Source organism: Microcaecilia unicolor, chromosome 1 (assembly GCF_901765095.1).
Source record: "Microcaecilia unicolor chromosome 1, aMicUni1.1, whole genome shotgun sequence".
NCBI lineage: Eukaryota > Metazoa > Chordata > Amphibia > Gymnophiona > Siphonopidae > Microcaecilia > Microcaecilia unicolor.
Genome location: NC_044031.1, coordinates 276,985,849 through 277,006,733, shown reverse-complemented (window position 1 = coordinate 277,006,733; position 20,885 = coordinate 276,985,849). Strand labels below are relative to the sequence as shown.

The window sequence follows — 20,885 nt, the reverse complement described above, 5'->3', positions numbered from 1 at the left end:
CAGAGAAACCGACGTGGTGCAAGTCGCATTGAATGATGCCGAAGGAGCGACTCCATTCCAGGCTGTTGAAACATCTCTTTCACCGCCGGAGTTTAACACTCCGCCGTGTCCTGCTCGTGTGAGAGGGAGGATGTTGGACCTGATCTCATCGGAAGGCGACGGAGACAGGCCCGAAGACGACGGCGCCACCCCAGAACGAGCAGAGGAATTATCTTTGGAGTTATCTATTCCACCGGTGGTAACGCTGGATTCAATTTGGAAGGTTATTCAGGGCCTGACAAAAATAGTGACGAATACTGCCCAGGAGACCAGACTTCTAGTGAATAAAGTAAATACCTTGACAGATATAGTGGAGAAAGTAAAAACTGAGTATACAGCAAAGTTTGAGTCAGTTGAAACAGATTTAACGACGCTGAAAGGAGTTAATATGACTTTAATAAAAGATAAAACGTTGATGATGAGAAAAATAGAGCAAATTGAAAACTATAATAAACGTTTAAATCTTAGGATTTTGAATTTCCCATTGGTAGATGGTATTGCTCCAATGGAACTATTCCGAAAATATCTAATTGAGGTTCTACAATATTCCCCCTCACTTATACCTCCATTGAACAAAATTTTTTACATTTCCTTGCAAAAGAAAAGTCAGGGGGAATTGAGGGAAGGAGCTCAAGTTGAAGGTAGACAATCTACAAGATTTAACAGCATTCTTGGAACAGTCTTTGTCAGTAATATCTCAAAGTCAAACACTTCTAATTTCTTTTGTCTTCGAGCAAGATAAGAATTCATTATTAAAACTATACTTTAAGAATTCTACGAAGACTTTTTGTGGCTCAAGGCTTTGGATATTTCCGGATGTTACAAAGACTACACAGGATAAGAGAAAATTATTTCTATCACTGAGGGAAGAAACCAGGGCATTAGGAGCCACACTTTTGTTAGCATACCCATGTAAATGCTTAATTAAATATTTTAATGTAAAATATGTCTTTTTTTGAACCAGATCAGTTAAAGTTTTTTCTGGAACAGAAAAAGCTTTCCAATGTAAATCCAGCATAGTTTGAACATACTGTTAACATGGGAAAAAGAGGGCAGAATACGAGTCCTGAAGGCCATTTTTCTTTATTGTATATATCTTATGTTCTCCTGGTTATAAGACTAACCCCCCACATGTAGTGGTCTAAGGAAGAGTAGAAATTATGATGTATAATTGTTTGGTTTATGGAAGAGAATTCTTTATTTGAATATTACTATCTCTGTTTTTCCTGATACAAGATGTATATTCTTGTAAATTGTTAAATTGAAAAAAAAAAAACCTCCATTGCCTCAGGTACAAACTTAGATTGTGATCCCTCCAGGGACAGGGAAATACCCAATGTACCTGAATGTAACTCACCTTGAGCTGCTACTGAAAAAGGTGTGAGCAAAATTCAAATAAATAAAACATTACTATGTGGACCCCTTATCACATCTAGATGGCATGCTTGGACTATTTTTCAGAACCTCGTTGCCTGATCACCACTTCTCTCCAACCATCCAGGACCTGCATCTACGGACTGCCCCACATTCCAGAAACAAGGAACTGCATAAAGAACTTAGACTTAAAAAGTTCCATAGTAACCAGTAAATGGAGAAGCACAACCCCTACAGGTGTTCACCCAAAAATTAAACAGCCAACCCCAATGCATGTTTGACCACTAACATCCTGTGGGACTGTTAAGTTGCGAGGCTAGAGTCAACTCCAAAAACTACTATAGCTAAAATACAGCTTACATAGCTCCAGTGGGTTTGCTAGATATAGAGGTTCACATTCACAGGACTCTTGAACATCATGTTTCGAGCAACTGTCTTTGGGATGGCTACTGTTGAAAAGATGCTGCTGGGCCAGAAAAGGTGAGAGAGAGGATTGAGAGGTGGAGAACAAAGGTTGTTTCAGCAGAAAGTGCAGGGATGCTAAACACTGAGTTCAGTGGATAATACAGGCAGCTTCAATAGGGCTTCTGTCTCCAAAGGAGGCAGTGATATCCCACTTGCTGCCTACCTTTTCTGCATTAAATATTAACTGCCTTTCTCTATTCCTTATGGTTCATTCATATAGGGGGCAATTCTATAAAGGATGCTAGAATTAGGTGCTAAAGATTTGCATGCTAAACCAGTATTCTACAACGGCACACTTGTGTGCATATGCCATTAAAGAATACTACAATAAGTTGGGAGCCATGCACCTAAAGTTAAGTACGACCACTTATGACTGGGGTATGCGTTCCTACCTAAATGTGGCAATTTGCACCCACTTTATAGAATCCTGTCACACCATTTTCGGATATGCACTTGAAGTTACATACAATATGCGCCTAAAATACTTACGAAAACTGTTTATCAGCGCCAATTAGTGGCACAACACCAATCATTGGGACTTAGCACCAGACAAGCACTGATTAAGGGTCAAGTTATTCTCTAAGTGCAAGCAGTTTATAGAATAAAGGTTATAACTTGCTATTTTTAATAGTAACTGCACTGAAGTTAATATTCAAATAACTTATATGGGGAAAATTAGCTTCACCGCTTAAATCTTAGGCTTTAGAAACATCACCCCAAAAATACCAAGTCACGTGTACTCGGCTGCCCTCACGATCGGGACCGGTCTCCACTCCCGTGGTGTGCTCTCTCCCCTTCTGCCTCACCCACGCCTCCCTGTCCGCGATTCGACTTCCCCACCACCGGTCAAACGCACACCTGAGGTCACCCACCAACGATCCCACAGCAGCTCTCCTTTTGAAGTGCCCCGTGAGTGACCGTCCCCTTTGACACTTCTCTCACTCTAAGTCCCGCCTTGCCGGAAACAGGAAGTTGCATCAACGAGAGCGAGAGTCAAGACACAAGAGAGAGCGGGATCTACAGGCAAGAAGGTTAGATTGAAAACAGGAAACGGCATGACATAAAACAGTTGAAGCCAAATAGATTAATCACTCTGTCCCTCTCCTCAGCGCAGCCGTTATCCCCATTCACCCAAAACAAAACAAGCAAATCTACGAGGTGTTCTATCCATGCTGTCATTCATTCATTCTTTATTATTTATTGGTACCATTTTTATTTGATTTCACTTATATTTTCAAACATGCTGGCTTGTGCAGCATACCAATGCACACAGAGAGGAAGTATAGTAAGGAATAGCTATTCATAGGTATAGCAGTAATTCGTTCTAAATCATTGCGTCATTTGGAGAAGCCGGTTATAGGGACTCCCTCCCTATACTTGTGCAAAGATATTTTCACCTAGTAAAGGGCCACTAAAACAAGCATCATTTTCTGAGAATCAGACTTACTATTTCCAAGTAGAATTAAAAAAAAAAACATTAATCAAATTGAAACCTGAATAGCCAAGATTGCCACAGGGAGGAGCCAGTAGTTGTAGTGCACTGGTCTCCCTGACATGCCAGGACACCAACCGGTCACCCTAGGGGGCACTGCAGTGGACTTCAGAAAAAGCTCCCAGGTGCATAGCTCCCTTACCTTGTTTGCTGAGCCCCCCAACTCCCCCCCCCCAAAAAAAAAACCCACTCCCCATAACTGTACACCACTACCATAGCCCTTAGGGATGAAGGGGAGCACCTAGATGTGGGTACAGTGGGTTTTGGAGGGCTCACATTTACCACCACAAGTTTAACAGGTGGGGGGGTGAACCTGGGTCCGCCTGCCTGAAGTGCACTGCAGTACCCACTAAAATTGCTCCAGGGAACTGCATACTGCTGTCATGGAGCTGGGTATGATATTTGAGGCTGGCATAGAGGCTGGAACAAATATTTGAACATTTTTTTTTTAGGAGTAGGGGGGAGGTCATCCCCGATTCCCTCCGGTGGTCATCTGGTCATATAGGGCACATTTTTGTGGTTTGGTCGTAAAAAAAAAAAAAGGACCAAGTAAAGACGGCCAAGTGTTCCATTATCGGTCAAGGACACCCATGTGTTAAGCACGCCCCAGTCTCTCCTTCGCTATGCTTCCGACACACCCCCGGGACCTTTGGTCGTCCCCGCGACAGAAAGCAGTTGAGGGCGCCCAAAATTGGCTTTCGATTATGCCGATTTGGGCGACCCTGGGAGAAGGACACCCATCTCCCGATTTGTGTCAAAAGATGGGCGCCCTTCTCTTTCGAAAATTAGCCCTATAGTCTGCTCCTGTACTTGGATATCAGACAGTGCTGAATATCCAGTTTCAGTCCAACCTGGATGTGCTATGCAGCTACCAGTGATACTTAGATTGCTAACTGCTTAAAATTAGTACAGTTTAGGAAATACTTCTTCACGGAAAGGGTAATTAATTAATGGAACGGCCTCCTGTTGGAAGTTGTGGAAATTAAAACAGTATCTGAATTCAAAAGAGCTTGGGACAAGTACATAGAATCTGTAAGGGACTGATAGGAAGAGTAGATAGCATGGATGGGCAATATGGTCTTTATCTGCCTACACTTTTGTGTTTCTTTATCTGGATTGTTATTTGGTTAGTGGTCTGAACACAGCCACTAATTGGATAACCTCTGGCTTCACCCATGGACTACCTCGGAACCATTTGGAAAGTGCCAAGGTGGACAGATGACATATTAAGTGGCATTATCTAGTTCATACTCCTGTCTATCCCCCTTGTGCCTGCAAATCTCATAAATGCCTTTGAATATTGGCCCCTTAGTTATTTCTGCTACAGTCTTATCCTTTTTGAGTGCCCTTTTTGCCCCTCACTCATCTAGCATTTTAACTGACTCTCTCACAGGCTTCTTGATTTTGAAAAAGTGGTTATTATGAGTCTTTGCTTCTAGCAATGCTGTTTTCAAACCATTTCTTTGAAGCCTGTTACTACTGTCATTTAGAAAGTACTTTTCAGCAAATGATGAAATGTACTGCCCTATAATAAGGGTAAAACAACCTCAGTTCCACAACTGCATTCACTTTTGTTTTTCTTGACAGCCTAGTGTGGGAAAATACACTCCCCTAACGGTTCCCATACCCTGTACAGGATGTTAGTACTCATAAGCAATGTCTCTTCCTGTTAAGAAGACATTCCCATACGAGTTTTTAACTTTTAATTTAACAGATGAAGACATCTGTGCTTCTGATTTTCTGCACTGCAACCCTGGGGGCTTCATGTCAGGTGACATGTGGCTAATAGGTATTTGAAGTTAGATCCCAAATCATCATGTTTGTGTAACTATTTCCAAAATATTTGTTTGTTGAGGGCAGGGGCATAGCAAGACCTAAAAAAAAACATTTTTTTGTGGGGGGGCTGAACAAAAAGTGGGGGGGGGCACATTTTGCCCTGCCCCCCTTCTGCTCTCTGCCCCTCCCGCAACCCCACATACCTGGGCTGTCAGGGGTCCCCACTCCCCAAGCCTCGCCAGCAGAAGCCTTCCTCCCATATGCAGTCAGTGGCTCAGATGTTTGGGGAGGCTAAAGTGAGGTGGGGTGGGGCTAATTCCGGGTGGGATGGGGTATGGCAGGACAAATTGCAATCTTTGGGGTCGCAGCACCTGTACCTGGGGGGCACTTTTGGACACAGCACAGAAGGACCCCGTCACTGTATTTCTCTGGTGCAGCTGCCTCCCCCACCTCCCAGTACACCTGTTACTGATTGGTTACATGAACACCGAACATACTCCAGTGAATTATGTGCTACAAAAGTCAAAATAAAGCACTTTAAACAGAATAATATTTGCAGCATTCAGGAAATATATGTCAATATTTTAACACTCCCAGTCAGCTCTAGCTTCCCAATCCACCATCTTCCTTTTAGCCATGTGAACAGTGATGTTCAAGAGCACTGGACATAAATTCAATGGTTACTGGCACTGATAAAATTATTTGCTCATCAATGTCTTAGTAGGTTGCCAAATGGCCACCAGGTTTCAGATCTTAGGCCCTTTATTGTTGAGTTACCAAACATGTTTGGATTATGCATTCTGTATTAGCTTCACCTTAAGAGTTTAGAGCAGCAGGCTGAGAACCAGGGAAGCCAGGGTTCAAATCCAACTGTTGCTCCTTGAGTTCTCAGAAAAGTTACTTAACCCTCCATTGTCTCAGGTACAAACTTTGACTGTAAGCCCTCCAGGGACAGGAAAATATGAATGTTACTCACCTTAAGTTACTACTGAGAATGTTCTGAGTTAAATCCAAATGCTAATATTAAGCATATTGAAAAGTAATACAAAGCCTTAAAATGTCACGCAGAACCTATAAAGCAAATCTACTGTACCATGAGAACATAAGAATAGCCATACTGAGTCAGACCAATGTCCATCTAGCCCAGTTTTCTGTTCCCAACAGTGCATAAGTACATAAGTGTTGCCATACTGGGGCAGACCAAAGGCCCATCAAGCCCAGCATCCTGTTTCCAACAGTGGATAATCCAGGTCACAAGTACCTGGCAAGATCCCAAAAAAGTACAAAAACGTTTATACTACTTATCCCAGAAATAGTGGATTTTCCCCAAGTCCATTTAATAATGGTCTATAGACTTTTCCTTTAGGAAGCCGTCCAAACCTTTTTTAAACTCCACTAAGCTAACCGCCTTTACCACATTCTCTGGCAACGAATTCCAGAGTTTAATTACACATTGAGTGAAGAAACATTTTCTCCTATTTGTTTTAAATTTACTACATTGTAGCTTCATCGCATGCCCCCTAGTCCTAGTATTTTTGGAAAGCGTAAAAAGACGCTTCACTTCTATCCGTTCAACTCCACTCATTATTTTATAGACCTCTATCATATCTCCCCTCAGCCGCCTTTTCTTCAAGCTGAAGAGCCCTAGCCACTTTAGCCTTTCCACATAGGGAAGTTGTCCCATCCCTTTATCATTTTCGTCACCCTTCTCTGCACCTTTTCTAATTCCACTATATCTTTTTTGAGATGTGGCAACCAGAATTGAACACAATATTTGAGGTGCAGTCGCACCATGGAGCGATACAAAGGCATTATAACATTCTCATTTTTGTTTTCCATTCCTTTCCTAATAATACCGAACATTCTATTTGCTTTCTTAGCTGCAGCAGGACACTGAGCAGGTTTCAACGTAACAACAACGACACCTAGATCCCTTTCTTGGTCTGTGACTCCTAACATGGAACCTTGCATGACGTAGCTATAATTTGGGTTCCCCTTTCCCACATGCATCACTTTGCACTTGCTCACATTAAACGTCATCTGCTATTTAGACGCCCAGTCTTCCAGTTTCGTAAGGCCCTCTTGTAATTTTTCACAATCCTCCCGCGATTTAACGACTTTGAATAACTTTGTGTCATCAGCAAATTTAATTACCTCACTAGTTAATCCCATCTCTAGGTCATTTATAAATATGTTGAAAAACAGCAGTCCCAGCACAGACCCCTGGGGAATCCCACTAACTTCTCCATTGAGAATACTGACCATTTAACCCTACTCTCTGTTTTCTATCTTTTAACCAGTTTTTGATCCACAATAGAACACTACCTCCTATCCCATGACTCTCCAATTTCCTCTGGAGTCTTTCATGAAGTACTTTGTCAAATGCCTTCTGAAAATCCAGATACACAATATCAACTGGCTCACCTTTATCCACGTTTGTTCACCCCTTCAAAGAAATGAAGTAGATTGGTGAGGCAAGATTTCCCTTCACTAAATCCATGTTGACTTTGTCTCATTAATCCATGCTTTTGAATATGCTCTGTAATTTTTTCCCTTATAATAGTCTCTACCATTTTGCCCAGCACCGACGTCAGACTCACCGGTCTATAATTTCCCAGATCTCCTCTGGAACCTTTTTAAAAAATCATCATTACATTGGCCCAGTGGTGTAGCCAGACCTGACATTTTGGGTGGGCCCAGAGCTAATATGGGTGGGCACTATATATATAAGTATGAGTAGTGTTTCTTGGAATACTACAAAATAAAGCCTTAGAATGCATTTGATCATGAATTTCTAAGTAGTCTGCCCAACAGCTGCCCTACATCAACATAAACCACATACATACTTAATAGAAAAAAAACAATATTTTTATATAGTTACATTATCCCGTATCTTAAACTTGACCAGACATAAGTCTACTATAATGGAAAACACCTCAACATATGACACGATCTCCACCATCCATCCTGTAGCTAGGCATTAGCCCTACCCTACCCCCCCTGTAGCCCAACATCAGCCCTGTCCTAAGCCCTACCCATCCCCGTCTTGCACCCCCCTGCTCTTCCTAATCTCACCCTCACCCCACCTTAAAGCACACTAGCATTAAATATAAAACATTTTGTATTTTAATGTCCTGCACATGGCAGAGCCCACCTCCACCCAGAAACCCACCTACATTAATAAAAAACGTTTTTGTTTTGTTTTAAATCCTGGGCTCTGCAGTACCCAGGCCCAGGTTAAAATAATTTTTTTTTAACGTTTTTGTATTCAATGTTGGTGGGTTTCTAGGTGAGGATAGGCTCTGTGTCCTGTCTCTACTGTGGGTGAGCCCTTAGGTTCCCTAAGGCCCCGAAAGACCTCAGAGGACAGCCGTGCACCCCGAATCTTCACCCGCGGTGGCCGCCGTTCACCAAGGGTTGAGCCCCCAGCTGCAGGCGGCCAGCAGGACTGCTGGAACCGCGGGGTGACAGTTGGCCTGGCTGGTAGTCAGCAAACACAGTCAATGGATGGACGACTAGCAAAGTCGGCCAGCACTCCGTGGGAATCGCAGCTCGGGCTCTGGACGATGGCTAGCAAGGGCGGCTAGCAATCCGGGAGGAGAGTAGCACAGTCTCTGAATGGCAGCTAGCAAGGGCGGCTAGCAATCCTTAAGAAAGAATAGCACAGTCTCTGAATGGCAGCTAGCATGGGCGGCTAGCAATCCTTAAGAAAGAATAGCACAGTCTCTGAATGGCAGCTAGCAAGGGCGGCTAGCAATCCACACGAACTCCACTGTGCCAGCTTCGGGAAAACAACGAACCGGCAGCCCCGATGACTGCCAGCCCCGGAGTTTAAATAGCGCGCCTTCCCGCCCCCACCGGCGAGTTCCTCCAATCCGACCTTGGGAGTCGGCAGGGCCTCTTCTGATAGGCCCTGCCTGAACTCCCAGGCGGAGCTATCTCCTGCTTCTCTAATCGGCGTGAGGGAGGCGGAGCTCCAGAGTCCTCCGACACCGGAGCGGAGAGGGCATCGGCCCCGTGTTCTAGCGCCGCCATTTTGGGCGGCGCGGGTCCTTTCCTGGCTCTTCTCCCAGCGAGACCGGCGGTCGCCGTCGCCAGCCGCCGACCCGGGCCGCCGGTCCCCCTGCAGCGATTGGTCGACCATCCGCCCGCGCCGGGGCCACTCACTCCCGCCTCCCCGCGGCGGGAGGGGAGCAGGTAGGCGCGTGACACGCGACAGTATCTCCCCCGGATGCCCCCTCTCCTCCGGGGCCCGGTTTACGAGGGAACCGTGTGTGGAAAGCCCTTACCAAGTCCGGGGCATGCACGTTGACCGCGGGTTCCCAGGAATTGTCTTCGGACCCGAAATGCTTCCATGCGAGCAAATAGTACAACTTCCCCTGTCGCCTCCGGGAATCAAGAATGTCTTCCACTTCATATTCCGGATCAGGATCCGCCTCGGGGGCCACCGTCTCCTGGCTTTGCGGGTGCCACCGAGAGCCTCGAAAACTCTTCAGCAAGGAGACATGAAAGGCATTATGTACCTGCAGTGTACTTGGTAGACGCAACTGGTACGTGACCGCTCCAATCCGAGATTGGATCGGAAATGGCCCAATGTACCGAGGTCCCAACCTCCGCGAGGGAACGCGAAGTCGTAGGTGTTTCGTACTGAGCCATACCTTCTGCCCAGGTTGGAACGCCGGGGCAGTTCTCTGGTGGCGATCAGCAAAACTCTTATACTTGGCAGCTGTTCGTTGTAGTTGCGCTTGCGTCATCTCCCAGACCTTCCGCAGGTCAGTTAGGGTTTGAGTAACCATGGGTGCCGGGGAGTCAGAAGGAAATGGTGCTGGAAGCCGGGGATGTCGCCCATACACTAAGAAAAAAGGGGAGTTTCCCGAGGCCGAGTGATCACTGTGGTTGTAGGCAAACTCGGCCCAAGGAAGCAAGGAGGTCCAGTTATCTTGACGCTTATTGACGAAGGCCCGCAAAAACCCCTTCAAGGTCTGATTAATCCGTTCGACCATTCCATTGGTCTGGGGATGGTAGGCCGAAGAAAAATGAGTTTTCACTCCCAGAGCCGCACACAAGGCTCTCCAGAAACGTGAGGTAAATTGGGGTCCTTGATCGCTGACGATCCGAGTGGGCAGTCCATGAAGCCGGAAAATGTGTTGAATGAAGTGTTGGGCTAAGGCAGCCGCCGACGGAAGTCCTGGCAATGGGACGAAATGGGCCATCTTGGAAAAACGGTCAACCACCACCCAAATCACCGTGTGTCCCCGGGAGCTGGGGAGGTCAGTGATGAAATCCATGGATAACTCTGTCCAGGGGGCTGTTGGTACGGACAGCGGTTGCAAGTCCCCCACGGGGTGCCCAATTACCGGCTTGGTCCGGGCGCAAACAGGACAGGTGGTGACGAATTGGAGAATGTCTCGCCTCATTTGAGGCCACCGATACTGTCTTGCAATGAAACGGAGGGTCTTTTGATATCCGAAATGCCCGGCCCATCTGGACGAATGTCCCCATTGCATTACTCTTTCTCGATCGGCGGGCGGCACTAATTCTTTCGTAGGAGCGATCCCCCCTGCGGCCGCACTGAGACATGCAGGATCGAACATGGGATGAACCTCCTTTGTCTCCTCTGGGACCTCAAATGCTCTGGAGAGAGAGTCCGCAGGGGTATTCTGAGCAGCAGCCCGAAAGACTAGTTGAAAGTGAAATCTGGCAAAAAATAATGACCACCGGGCCTGTCGGGGATTTAGCCGTTGGACCTCTTGAAGATATAGAAGATTCTTGTGGTCGGTGATCACCGTAAACCGGTGCTCTGCTCCCTCCAGCAGATGCCTCCATTCTTGCAAGGCTAATTTTAATGCGAAAAGCTCTCTATCCCCCACCGTATAGTTACGTTCCGCCGAGGAGAATTTACGAGAGAAGAAGGAGCAAGGTTGGCGCCGGCCTTTGGGGTTAACTTGAGAGAGGACCGCCCCGGCCCCCAAAGCGGACGCGTCCACCTCCACAATAAAGGGTTTTTCTGGATCCAGGGCCAACAAGATGGACGCCGAGTTGAAGGCCTCCTTTACCTGGCGGAAAGCCGCTTGCGCCTCTGGTGGCCAGTCCCGGACATTCGCGTGTTTCTTCGTGAGCGCCATCAACGGTGCTGTCAATTGCGAATACTGAGGGATAAACTGGCGATAATAGTTCGCGAACCCCAGAAAACGTTGTAATGCTTTCAATCCCAGCGGTTGAGGCCATTCCCGGATAGCGCGGAGTTTGTCAGGATCCATCCGCAACCCCCCGGGTAACAGAATGTGTCCCAAAAATGGCAGAGACCGCTGATGAAAAGCGCACTTAATGAGTTTGGCGAACAAGCGGAATTGCCGTAAACGTTGCAGCACAGCGCGAACATGACTCACATGCTCGGCGGGGTCCTTGGAGAAGATCAAGATGTCGTCCAGGTATACAATCACCGTGGAGTTTAACAAATCCTCGAGCACGAAATTGATGAGTCGCTGGAACACTGCAGGGGCGTTGCATAAGCCAAACGGCATCACCCGATACTCAAAATGTCCCTCGTGGGTATTAAATGCAGTCTTCCATTCGTCCCCCTGCCGGATCCGAACCAAATTATAGGCCCCCCGCAAATCCAACTTAGTAAAAATCTGGGCTCCTTGCAGCCTGTCAAAGAGTTCTGGAATGAGCGGTAGAGCGAAACGATCCTTTACTGTGATGGCATTTAACCCTCGATAATCAACACAGGGCCTCAAGGAGCCATCCTTCTTGGTCACAAAAAGAACCCGGCCCCGGCAGGGGACGTAGAGGGGCGGATGAACCCTTTCTGAAGATTCTCCCGGATATACTCTTGCATCACCTTGGATTCTTCCCGGGACAATGTATACAGTCGGCCCCGGGGTGGCATGGTGTCTGCCATCAACCTAATGGCACAGTTGAAGGACCGATGAGGCGGTAGGATCTCCGCCTCCACTGGACTGAATACATCAGCGAAGTCCCGATAGTCCATCAGCAGGGAGCCCAGACCTGCCAGTGCCCCCTCGGGCGCAATAGCTAATGCGGGGCAGCTGCCGTTGCGGCCCTTACAACAAATCTCCCGACAGTTGTCACCCCAAGACCGGATCTTCCCCCCGGTCCAGTCAATAACGGGACTATGACACCGTAGCCATGGCAACCCCAGGACCACCGGGTGAATGGTCCGGGATAGTACCAGGAATTGAACTTCTTCCTAATGATCCTCCCCCACCAGAAGTTCCAAAAAGGGGGCGATTTCCGTGACCGGCTGCGGTAATGTTCCCTGAATGAAGGTTACTTGCAACACCGGTCGATGAGGAAGCATAGGCCAGCCCATCTGTTGCAGCAGTTCGTGGCAAATAAAGTTGCCCCCCGACCCAGAGTCCACTAGGGCCCGGGTCCGGATCATGGTGTCGTGCCATCGTAGTATTACTGGCAGTGTTACCAGGGACTCCGGTAGGGGAGCGGAGTGCCCCAAGACCCGTCCCCTCACGGCGCCTTGGGGGAAGCGTTTCCTGCCCGAGCGGGACAAGAACGGACAAAATGCCCGGCCTCACCACAATAGAGACACAGTCCGTCCCACAAGCGCTTCTTCCTGTCTGAGGGAGCCAGCCGTTGACGGCCAATCACCATCGGTTCTTCCCCATTCTCCTTGGAATCCCGGTTCCCATGGCGGGGGAACGGGCCCTTGCCGGTCCGGGACGCTCCCCGCACCCACTTCTGCCGTTCTGCCCGGGCTCTAGCTCGCTCCTGGAACCGGGTATCTACTCATATACAGAGCGAAATCAGGGCATCCAATTTTCCCGGGACCTCCCGTCCTGCCAATTTGTCCTTGATTCGCTCTTGCAGTCCTTCCATAAAGATTGCCACCAGGGACTCCTGGTTCCAACGCAGTTCCGTGGCTAGGATCCGAAAACGAATGGCATAATCAGCCACCGTCCCCTCGCCCTGTTGAATCCGCAGCAGTTCCGATGCCACGGAAGATGGCCTGCCAAGAAGATCGAACACCATGCGGAAGCGGCGCTGAAATTCGACATAGTCGTCCAAGATGGGATCCTGCTGTTCGTTTAACAGAGACACCCATGCCAGGGCCTTCCCTTCGCATAGGCCCATGATATATCCCACCTTACTTTGGTCTGAAGAAAATGCCTCCGGTTGCATCCGGAAGGCCAGGTTGCACTGATTGAGGAATCCCCGGCAACCTCCGGGGGCCCCGTCATATCGGGCCGGCTCAGGGAACCGAGGTCCCGTGCGGAACCCTCCCGAACAGGGAGCCGCTGCGGCCCCCTGGACCGCAGCGGCCTGGTTCTGTACCTGAAGCGTTGAGAGCTGAGAGCACACGTTCTGGAGCGCCCCTGACAGGGCGTTCAGCTGCTCCTGCTGCTGCTGAAGTACCTTGGCCAGGTCCCGTAGATCAGGCTGCATAGGGGAGCTCATGGCTTCCGGTTCCTGTCCTGTCTCTACTGTGGGTGAGCCCTTAGGTTCCCTAAGGCCCCGAAAGACCTCAGAGGACAGCCGTGCACCCCGAATCTTCACCCGCGGCGGCCGCCGTTCACCAAGGGTTGAGCCCCCAGCTGCAGGCAGCCAGTAGGACTGCTGGAACCACGGGTGACGGTTGGCCTGGCTGGTAGTCAGCAAACACAGTCAATGGATGGACGGCTAGCAAAGTCGGCCAGCACTCCGTGGGAATCGCAGCTCGGGCTCTGGACGATGGCTAGCAAGGGCGGCTAGCAATCCGGGAGGAGAGTAGCACAGTCTCTGAATGGCAGCTAGCAAGGGCGGCTAGCAATCCTTAAGAAAGAATAGCACAGTCTCTGAATGGCAGCTAGCAAGGACGGCTAGCAATCCACACGAACTCCACTGTGCCAGCTTCGGGAAAACAACGAACCGGAAGCCCCGATGACTGCCAGCCCCGGAGTTTAAATAGCGCGCCTTCCCGCCCCCACCGGCGAGTTCCTCCAATCCGACCTTGGGAGTCGGCAGGGCCTCTTCTGATAGGCCCTGCCTGAACTCCCAGGCGGAGCTATCTCCTGCTTCTCTAATCGGCATGAGGGAGGCGGAGCTCCAGAGTCCTCCGACACCGGAGCGGAGAGGGCATCGGCCCCGTGTTCTAGCGCCGCCATTTTGGCGGTTGCCGTTGCCGGCCGCCGACCCCAGCCGCCGGTCCGCGGCGGCGCCGGCCCCCTGCAGCGATTGGTCGACCATCCGCCTGCGCCGGGGCCACTGACTCCCGCCTCCCCACGGCAGGAGGGGAGCAGGTAGGCGCGTGACACGCGACACTCTGCAGTGCCCAGGTTAAAATTAAAATAGCGACCATCCACACCAACATGAAATCTACAACCTTTTTTTAAATTTTATTTTAACCTGAGCACTGAGCCTATCCCCACCCTGAAACCCACCAGCAGTCCAGCATTACACATAATAAAAATTAAAACATTTGCTTTTACCTGGGCTTGAATGTTGTTGCAGTTATGCACACTATGCAGTCAGTGTGCACGTGGAGCAGAGCACTGCAGACTGCGCTGGATCCTGCACCTGGCACTGTTTGTGGCAGCGGGGGAGTGCTGAGGCCTGTCTGAGGCTGAAGTGACACAGCATCTTGGATGCTAAAGCCGCTGCTGCCATATTGCTTTGTTTGCACTCTGCAGCTACTCTCACCGGTCTCTTCCAACTGTGCCTGTGTTCCACTGCCAGTACTGAGCTCCTCCTAGGATCCGACCCAGATTCGGGACGGGTCCTCGGAGGAGCTCAGTGCTAGCAGTGGTACACAGGCACAGTTGGAAGAGATCGGGCCCAACGAGTCGCATTCACGCCGTGGGGGGGGGGGGGGGGGGGGGATGGCAGGGGAGTAGGCACCGGTGAGAGTAGCTGCAGAGTGCAGACAAAGCAATACGGCAGCAGCCGCGATGCAGTCAGCCATGAGCTAAACTACCCTGTCAGAGTAGGTCCCCCCAGCTGCTGCAGACTAACTCCACTATCGACTTAGGCTGAGCAATCCGGACCCAAGCACTGCAAGAAAACCGGTAACGATCCAGGCTTGTGCAGCTTAACCGGCGCCTAGAAGATTGGCGTCAATTGGTGGATCAGACAAACTGGGTGGACCTAAGCCGAGATTGGGTGGGCCTGGGCCCACACAGGCCCACCCGTAGCTATGCCCCTGCACTGGCCACCCTCCAATCTTCCAGTACCACACTCGATTTTAAGGATAAATTACATATTATTAACAATAGTTCCACAAGTTCATTTTTCAATTCTATCAGTACTCTGGGATGAATACCATCCGGTCCAGGAGATTTGCTACTCTTCAATTTGTAGAACTGCCCCATTACATCCTCCAGGTTTACAGAGAATTCATTCAGTTTCTCCGACTCATCAGCTTCGAATACCATTTCTGGCACCAGTATCTCACCCAAATCTTCCTCTGTGAAGACTGAAGCAAAGAATTCATTTAATCTCTCCGCTACGGCTTTGTCTTCCCTGACCACCCCTTTTATTCCTCGGTCATCTAGCGATCCAACCGATTCTTTTGCTGGCTTCCTGCTTTTAATATACCTAAAAAACTTTTTACTATGTGTTTTTGCCTCCAACGCAATCTTTTATTTTTTCAAACTCCCTCTTAGCCTTCCTTATCAGCGCTTTGCATTTGACTTGACATTCCTTATGCTGTTTCTTATTATTTTCAGTTGGTTCCTTCTTCCATTTTCTGAAGGATTTTCTTTTAGCTCTAATAGCTTCCTCCACCTCACTTTTTAACCATGCCGGCTGTCGTTTGGTCTTCCGTCCTCCTTTTTTAATATGCGGAATATATTTGGCCTTGGCTTCCAGGATGGTGTTTTTGAACAGCATCCACGCCTGATGTAAATTTTTGACCCTTGCAGCCGCTCCTCTAATTTTTTTTTCACCGTTCTTCTCATTTTATCATAGTCTCCTTTTTTAAAGTTAAACACTAACGTATTTGATTTCCTATGTATACTTACTTCAAAGCTGCATCATGGGGGTGGGACTGGCAGATCTGCAGCAGGTCAGGCAGAAAAGTGGTGAGGAGGGGAAGCTCCAGCTTGTTGGAAAACCGAGAATGCATTGGGGGGGGGGGTGCAGGGCAGGCAGTGTGTGGCAAACATTGCTTGAAGGAAGGCTTCAGCTGTAAAGAGTTGCATGGGGACAGAAATCTAACCTGTCCCTGTGAGAATCTAACCCGTATTTGCCCGTCCCTACCACAAGTAATCTCTCTATTCCTATTCCTGGCCCACCCAGCCCAGCCCCCGCCGCAGTCACCTTGACCCCTTCCTCCTTCCCAAGAAAGCCAAATTCTAAAAGCAGTGAAAAATACTGCTAAAAGTAACATAAATGCATTTTCTTCTGTACTCCACTAAATAAAAATTGAAAAAGATGTACATTAAAAAAAAAAAAGAAAACATTAATGAACAGCATGTTCCCCTCTCCTTTTCTTTCCCTCCCATCCATGAACAGTATATGCCCCCCCCCTCCTTTCTATCCCATATGTCCTGTGAGAAATATGTAAATATATTGCTTTTTCATTTAACATAATTACAAAAATAACTTATGCCCTGGTAGAAAGGAACTCTTTAGGGATGGACTATACTTCTGTAGGCCCTTCCTAACAGAAACTACCATATTATAGCTTTTTAAAATCATTAACAAAAGAAACTCTGTTAGTTTAAAGTAATGTGTGCAAAGTGATAAAAGTGCTGAGATAGAGAGAGAAGAAAGGAGGGGTAAGAAGCCCAAAGAGTAGGGTTACCATATTTTGTCCCCCAAAAAAAGACATGCCCCACCCCCTCCCCTTACTACTGCCCTGGTGGTCTACTGACCTTTTCAGGGCAGGAAAGAGCCCCCTCATTCCTGCCCAGAGCGCTGCCCTGCATGCATCCTTTCTCACGAGGCCACTTCAACTCTCGGTGGCCATTTTGAATCGGCTCCGCAATCAGTAACAAGAAGGATGCGTGCAGGGCAGCGCTCCGAGCAGAAAAGGGGGGGCTCTTTCCTGCCCCAAAGGTGGAAGAGGTCACTAGACCACCAGGGCAGTAGTAAGTAAGGGGAGGGGAGGCTAGCAATCTGGCCGTTTGTCCGAATTTCTGGACAAACGGGCAGGCTGGCGGGCGGGCCGTCCCGCCCACCAGCTTGCTCGTTTGTCCAGAAATCCGGACAAACGGGCAGATTGGCAAAACCTGCCCGGTTGCCCGGACATGTCCTCAAAAAGAGGACATGTCCGGGTAAATCCGAACATATGGTAACCCTACCAAAGAGTAGAAACAACAATGTATCTAAGCATGAGACTATGAAGCTGTAAGACTATGGAAGGTGGAATGTGACATGTGCTGAACTATGCAAAGCCCTCACATAAAGGTTTAAAGACACACACAAAAAAAAAAAATGCAGACCAAGCAGAACTAACAATGGGTAGGGGCTCAGCTGCTAGGGTGATGTTAAATTTTTAGAGGACTGTCATATGATTAACAATGATGTATTAGGGGTTGGTAAATGTGATCAATATCCAATGAAAAACAGGGGCAGATACTTAAATAAATAATAAATTAAGACTTGTTTCACCGAGTCTGGTTTCATTAAGTTCTTTTTTGTATAAGTTCTCAGGTTATCTGGGGGCTATTTTTAACATGTCCCCCTTACCAATTTTTTTTCTAGCTCCCTGCACCCACACTCCATCCTCCCTTTTTACGGCCCCCTCCGACCCATCCATCCACCTCCTCTTCAGCACTGAGTCAAGATACTGTCATCGAACATACCTCAATGCACTCTGGTGCTCTTTGGGGCAGGAAAGATCCTCACTCTTTCCCACCCGCTGCCGCTGATCCGCTAGCTGTTGCCGCCGCTTGTTAAATGGTTGTCGAGACTTCAAGTGGTGGCCTTGCAAGACTTCCACTTAAAGTCTCAGCAGCCATTTTGATGAAGTGGCGTCAGCGGCCAGTAAAGAGTGGGGATTTTCCTGCCCTGAAGAGGCCACTAGCCCACCAGGATACATTGAGGCTCAGGGAGGGGAGGATTGCCTGCAGTTCACAGGAACCCCACAGGATCAGGGTCCATATCCACGGGATCCCAGCAGACCTAGAGGGGATCCCCGTGATAACTGTGGGATTCCTGCTAACCCCGTTCCCATGCCTCTATTCTACTGGTGGTGCTTGGGGACTACTGCCAGCCAAACCAGCAGACCTGGCGGGGGCCCAGGTCCCCCTGTGGCTATGCCAGTGGTTGAGGTCAGGACTGTGGTCGTGACTGCACTTTTCATTCTCACCTTGTCTTCGGGTGGTCAGCTTCAGAGGTAGCTTCAGTCTGTTTCCTTTGCATTGTTGCCTCTGCTGCCACTTCCTGTGTGTTCCAAGCCTCACTTTGATGTTCAGTGTGTTTCATGCCTCTGTCCTATAGTTGTGACATCATCAGTGAGGGCCTTTATAAGGAAGTGGAGGATATCCATTCAGGGCCTTTGCAAAGCCAAAGGTCTCCAGGTTTGTTCGTGTGCGGTGAAGCACTTCTGCCTTGTTCCTAGTCTGTGTGCCCGTGGGCACTTCTGTCTTGATTTCTTGTTAAGGGTGCCTGTGTGCACTTCTGCTGCAGTTCTTATCTGTTTGTTTGTGTGCTACGGTCAGCCTTCAGCTTTAGTTCTGTTTGTTTGTGTGGCCGAGTGGTCAGCCTTGTGTTATGCCTAGTCTGCCTTGCTTGCTCTAGTCCCCTCTGCCTTCAGTTCCAGTCCTGCTTATCTTCAGCTTCAGTCCTAGTCCTCTGCCTAGTCTCTTCTGTCTCCTGCTGTTGTGATTGGGTTCCGGTTCGGCCTCGTGGCCTGCATGAGAGCACTCTGTGTGAATCGGTTCCAGGTCTGCCTTGCGGCCCATTTGAGTGCATTCTCTTCTAGCTTTAATTAGTTCTGTCCTTGTGTTCCCTGTCTATTCCAGTCCTGGTTTTGTGTCTTAGTGCAGCCTGTGTGCCCTGTGCACTTCTGGTCTGCCCCAGTCCTGTTTTAGTCCAGTTCTGATTGGAGGGTTTTGCCTGCTGCTGTCGTTCATCGACAGCAGCCAAAGAGCTCACATTTCCCTGTGACCGTGACAGAGGGAGGTGATGTCAGCAATTAAGGTGGCTGCTTGATGCTTCAGCACTACAACTCGATGCACAAAGGTACTACAGGAGCAAATACTGAGTCGCAAATAGCAACCAATGCATGCAAATGAGATGCACAGATCCCCATTTGTGCCTCGGTCATTGTTTGCGACTCGACGCTGTCAACTGCAATCAACACTGCTCTAAAGTGCAATTGACAGCAACCAACACAAACTTTTTTTTTTTGTTTGAGTTGTGCGGTGGGGGCTCAAAAGGAAGTCCACTGGAATCCAGAGGACCTCCTCATGAGCCCCCTCCCCGTGCAACTTAAAAAAAAAACTCTGTGATGGTCTAGTGGCCCCCTCCTCTTCCAGAAAATCCCTGGTGATCCAGTGGAACATGACCCCTCTGACCCCCTCCCGAGCAAAACATCCAGTGGACCTTGATCCCAAGCACAAATCACCCCGGTGGTCTAGTGACCACTCTCCCCTCCCGTGCACATACCTCTATTGGAGGCAGAAACAACGCCTCCTCCCTCAGGGAGCGCTTTTTCAAAGTGGCAGAGCCCAGCCCCTGCCCAAAGCTCGTGGAAGGCCAGGTTAGGGTCCATCAGACCATCAGGGATATTTGTTTTTTTTTTGGGGGGGGGGGGGGGAGAGGGTTGGGTCCAAGACCACCTCACCACCAGAGAAGTTTTTAAAGGTCTTCGTGTCGAGTCAGGGTCCATGGGGAGCAGTCTGTTTGCACTATACAGTACAAGCAGACTGCTTCCCATAAGGACAGGTCCAGACCTGCTGTAAAACTTTGCATGTTAAAGGTAGGTGCTCAGGTCTATGCAGTGCTCAGAATGCTCATTTTAATACTAATGAGCTTGCTGGAATGCATATGCATAGGGTTTTCGGTAGCTGCTAGGGGGAATGGAAAAAGGGATGCACAATCTCTTTGTGTATTTATTTATTTATTTATTAGGATTTATTTACCACCTTTTTGAAGGAATTCACTCAAGGCGGTGTACAGTAAGAATAGATCAAACATAAGCAATAGGCAATTACAGCAGTAAAAATATTAAACAATATAAAATATGGCATGGTATACTACTTGCAATGACAACACAATACGTAATAGAACATTATAATTGGTAGTGAAGGGTAAGGCAAAGTTGTAACATATAGATGAGTAGAAAGTATGAAGAATTTGAAAGTAAGGTGACTGATTTGAAGAAAGTTGCACATGAGGTCAGAAAGATGTTAAATAACATTTGCTTTAGACTGGTTACAACTGGTCTAAAGCAAACCTTCCAAGCATGGTAAGCTTTGTGCATTGTGCCTATAATGTGGTTAAATCTTTAGTCACTTGCTAGAAAACAGCAGCTATATGGCCCAATTTACTAATGTTGTAAATCAAGCCCATAGTAAAGATCAATAATTTTAGTGCACCTTCTTCCTCTCCCTACACCCTCATCACTGTCTCTCTCTCCTTCCTCCTATTTCTGCCAGTGTGATTCTGTCTCCTCTTTCTCCTGCCAGGACAATCCCAGGTCCCCTTTTCCTACTGTTGCAGGAATTACCACTATTGTTAGCAGAATCTGTGGTACTTCAGGAGTCAAACACCACACACCAGAATGAGAGAGAAATCTTCTTTATTTGCCAGCAAACAAAGTAGGACATCAGCT

The 20,885-nt window shown here is 48.3% G+C and overlaps 1 protein-coding gene across 7 annotated transcripts in view; it reads right to left on the bottom strand.

The window, feature by feature from the left end:
• Nucleotides 1-20,885, bottom strand: part of TXN2 (thioredoxin 2) — a 253,113-nt gene that overhangs the window by 105,613 nt on the left and 126,615 nt on the right. For 2 of the 7 annotated variants that reach the window (XM_030206824.1, XM_030206811.1), the window contains exon 1: nucleotides 2,605-2,730. The exons of 1 other annotated variant lie outside the window; for it this stretch is intronic. The gene's annotated coding sequence lies outside the window, so the exon portion shown is untranslated. 4 more of the 7 variants (XM_030206806.1, XM_030206819.1, XM_030206831.1 and 1 more) reach the window with 4 other exon arrangements.